Here is a 4,227-nt window from a genome sequence, read left to right as displayed (position 1 = left end):
GGAGTGTGAAAATAGCCAGAAGTAAATGACTATATTAATTCATGGATAGTTTCAAATGGTTTGGTTTGATGGTCAAGGACTTGGAAGGAAACATTAGAAAAATGGTGAAAAGGGAGCTTCAGGAAAAAGTATGCTGATGGACTTTTCAGGATGGACACAGACTGTGAAGATATTAGTGAATAAGAAATGTGCATCAATGGGCCATGACTGCAGAGGAAATTCTTTTTTTTATTTTTAATTTTTTTAGGATTTATTTATTTATGCATACAAGAGCTGGGGTACAGATGTGCAGGAGGGTGAGAGGATTCACCAGAGACAGAGCGGGGAGCAGAACAGGCAGACTGACTAAATACACTGCTGAGGGGAGCAGCGGGTGAGACAGGAGAGGGCTGCTCGCCATGTGCGTTGCTCCGTGGCAGGTGCAGATGGAACCGGCACTGCTGAGGATGCGGACAGCTTCACAGTGCTTCGCTTAACTACCTGCGCCACCAGGGAGGAAATTCTTAATGATCAGATGGACAAAAATATAGACTCCAGGACTGTCTGCATCCTTTCCCCAATCACTGCATTCCCTATGTAATGGGCATGTGAACTAAATGATTATGGTGCCAGGATGGAATTTAAAATGTACAGTAAGTTCTTTAAAAAGATAAGCTCTGCTTAGGGCATGATTGTGTGTGTGTGTGTGTGTGTGTCTGTGTATCCAAGAGTCCAAAACCATGGGTTTAGTGCATACTATAAGCCATATAATATATTTGGTATGGAAGATACAATGGTGATGCTATTTCTTCCAGGAAGGCTTCCCAGAACCCACATGTTTGGGAATCCCCTTTATGTGTTCCCTGAGTAAATCTCTACCTGCCACCTACAATTCTAATCATGTTTTCTCTTTCTTCTTAAATTTACATTGCTGACAGTCTGTCCTTATGCTTGACTTAAAAACTAGTAACTGGTACCTATTTTATCAAAAATAATTGAAACTACCTGATGGGAACTTAACCATCGTTCAATAAAAGATGTGTCGATGCCAACCTACTTGCTTTATACATCAGTGTCATTCTCCTTACCTTGTTTCATTTTTTGCAATTTCATCCTTAGTGGTGTGAACTGACCATGTAGGTTGAGAGAGACTGTGTGTGGACTGGATCCTGGACCTTGTCTGGTAGGGAGCTGGAGTAAAATGAAAGAAAGCAGTAAGTCCAGAATAATGTTTTTTTTAAAGATTTATTTATTTATTTATACAAGCACTGGGTACAGTCAGAAGCATGGGAGGGTGAGAGAATTCACCAGAGCCAGAGCAAGCAGCAGAGCAGGCAGAAGGACGGAAGTACACTGCTGAGGGAAGCAGCAGGCGGCAGGAGAGTTCTGCTCGCCATGAGGGACACTCCTCCGGTGGCCGGGGAGCAGCCGGGGATCGAACCAGCGCTGCAGAGGCTGCGGGCAGCTTCGCAACACAGCGCTCAACCACTGCGCCACCGGGGAGGCCCAGTCCAGAATAATTTCTATGAAAGTTTTGAATTTTAAAACTGGGATTGACCAGGCTAAAGTTAAATAACTGTCCAAGATCACACAGCTAGTAAGCAACAGGGTCAGGAGTTCATTCCTGAGCAGTATGGATCAAAAACTCTGTGCTTTTCAAGTTCGATCCCCGGCAGGCCAGGGAGCAACACACATGGTACCGCAGACCTCTCCTGTCTCGCCCGCTGCTCCCCTCAGCAGTGTATTTCAATCAGTCTGCCTGTTCTGCTCCCCACTCTGTCTCTGGTGAATCCTCTCACCCCCTGCATCTCTGGCCTGTAACCCAGCTTTTGTATGCATAAATAAATAAATCTTTTTTAAAAAAACACAAAACTCTGTGCTTTTAATTAATATATGTGCTGTATTTTCTCCTTACTTGGTAGTAAAGAATTATATTTTATTATATTAACTTTGGAATTTTTCTCCAACATAGTTGGGGAAACAGTTTATTTGTAGTGTTTGTTAAACACTTTATTGGCAGTTTATTTCTAACACTTGTGAAATGACTGCAAAATAGAGACAGGCCCAAAAAGGGGGGGTTCATGACAAGTCCCACTGTTACAGGGCAGCCCCGATATAAAACGGGTTGCCTGACTGTGGGTCCGCACACTTAAAAAGGACTTATTAATACTCTACCACAGGCACACCAAAAGGTTAATAAAAGGTTTATTTACAAGGGAAGGGGAAATGAGGAAATGCACAACTCAGGGAGAAAAGAGGGAAATAGAGTCTTAAATGCATCCTACCCTTTCTGCTGCCCTGGAATCCCATTGTCGCTCTGAGAGCTGGCCGCAAGCCACGAGCCATGAAGCCAAGAGGAGAGAGAGACCCCAAGGCCCATGTGTCTGGTTTTTATACCAAACCTGGCTGCTTAACTCCACCCTCAGGTCCCAGCAACCTTCCCTTGGTGGTGATGGGATTTGTCTTTCCCAATGTCTTGATAACTTTGGTCTGGAGTTGGGGTGGAGTCCACAAAGCCTGTATGGAATTAGCTCAGGACATCCTCTCCCCGCTAACAACACTAAGACTTATCACTTAAACTAATTACAGTTTCAGCTGCTCCCAAAAGTGAAAATTTAAATTGAAAAATCTGGAGTTTCCAGGTCAGCATTTGTGAGATAATCTGTAGGATAAGGCCTACCTGCTCTCCCTTAAGGGAGGGCAGCTTTGCCTGAAGTAATTTGTCTTTTCTTTTGCTAATGACCTTGTTCCACCCTCTTTCTGACTATAAAAATCTATGCTTTTTGTATAGTTCTTTGCAGGGCTTTTCAATTTACTAGATGGGATGCTGCCAGATTCATGAATCATTTAATAAAACCAATTGGTTCTCTAAATTTTTTCAACAATACTTACTTAAGGAAATACTGCTGTTAAAAATGCGCTAGGGGGCCTCCCTGGTGGCGCAGTGGTTGAGCGCTGGGTTGTGAAGCTGCCCGCAGACTCTGCAGCGCTGGTTTGATCTCCTCCAGCCACCAGGCGAGGGTACCAAATGGCGCGAAGACTTCTCCTGCCGTCCGCTGCTCCCCTCAGCAGTGTACTTCGTCAGTCTGCCTGTTCTACTCTCTGCTCTGGCTCTGGTGAATTCTCTCACCCTCCCACACCTGACTGTACCCAGTGCTTGTATAAATAAATAAATAAATATTTAAAAAAAAAATGTGCTTGGGAAGCTCAGGGGTTAAAGGCTCAGCATCATTAAGCTATCGCCAACCACTGTGGCATGAGTTCCATCCCTGGCCAGGTAGCTAACCAATATGGCACAGCAGAACTCTCCTGTCTTGCCCACTGCTCCGCTCAGCAGTGTATTCAGTCAGTCTGCCTGTTCTGCTCCCCACTCTGTCTCTGGTGAATCCTCTCACCCCCTGCACCTCTGGCCTACACCCCAGTTCTTGTACGCATAAATAAATAAAAATAAATCTCTAAAAGAAATGCACTTGGGGAGCTGAGGGAGCAGAAGAAATCATCTTAGCAGTCAGGTCCTAGTGCTTCTAACAAAAAGCAGATACACCTTCAGGAAATATAGTATCAAGGGTTCATAGCCATCCTGGGAATAGTAAATGTTTTATTAGCTCAATAGCTCTCAACTCTACTCTCTTCTGGAGTTTTTAATGCGCGTATATTTGTTTTTGCTTGTTTATTCAAGGTAGATCTCAATTTCACAAACTGTTGGGGACAGTTTGCTACTTTCTAATATCAAGACATAGTCTTTTGATAAGTAAAGCAAAGCAGACTGACTTTCTTTATGTCAATTCTATTCTCCTTTACATCCAAAGTTTAATTTGGGAAACAAAATAATATGACCCAAAAGAGGACGTTTTTGTTTAGAAAGAATGGCTTGTGGCTGTTTTCTTTAGAAAACTCTAGGTGTAACAGACACTTATGAGTCATGAAATATTTAGTACTATAGTCTAAGAGTAATTTGTCCGTAATACAGAGATTAGTGCAAAAATGTGTTGAAACTTTAATTGCTGATAACATTCATTATATTAGTAAATATTAAAAATAAAATCAGTATTATTTGTTTTTAAATTGATTTAATTTCAACAAACACTTCTTGAGTATCTAGTAGTTGACAGGCTGAAGTTATAGTACTAGGGTTTTTACAGTAAACAAAACAAAACCTTTAGCAACTTTCATCTATTTCACACTATTCAAAGGAATATAGTTTTGTGTATATGCTTATATGTTCTTATATGGTTAAGAAGGAAGTGA

The 4,227-nt window shown here is 42.1% G+C and overlaps 1 long non-coding RNA gene across 1 annotated transcript; it reads right to left on the bottom strand.

Annotated features, from left to right (window-relative positions):
- Window positions 1-220: 220 nt before the first annotated feature.
- On the bottom strand, window positions 221-2,315 carry LOC129145198 (uncharacterized). The gene is made up of 3 exons (XR_008550390.1): window positions 2,265-2,315; window positions 1,068-1,170; window positions 221-480 (listed from the first exon to the last, which is right to left on the bottom strand). It is a non-coding gene; the product is annotated as an uncharacterized LOC129145198 (long non-coding RNA).
- Between the last annotated feature and the right edge of the window lie 1,912 nt (window positions 2,316-4,227).

The sequence above is a fragment of the Talpa occidentalis genome, unplaced genomic scaffold, assembly GCF_014898055.3.
Source record: "Talpa occidentalis isolate TD23 unplaced genomic scaffold, MPIMG_talOcc4v2.1 talOcc4.9, whole genome shotgun sequence".
NCBI lineage: Eukaryota > Metazoa > Chordata > Mammalia > Eulipotyphla > Talpidae > Talpa > Talpa occidentalis.
This window is presented reverse-complemented; position numbering and strand designations above follow the sequence as displayed.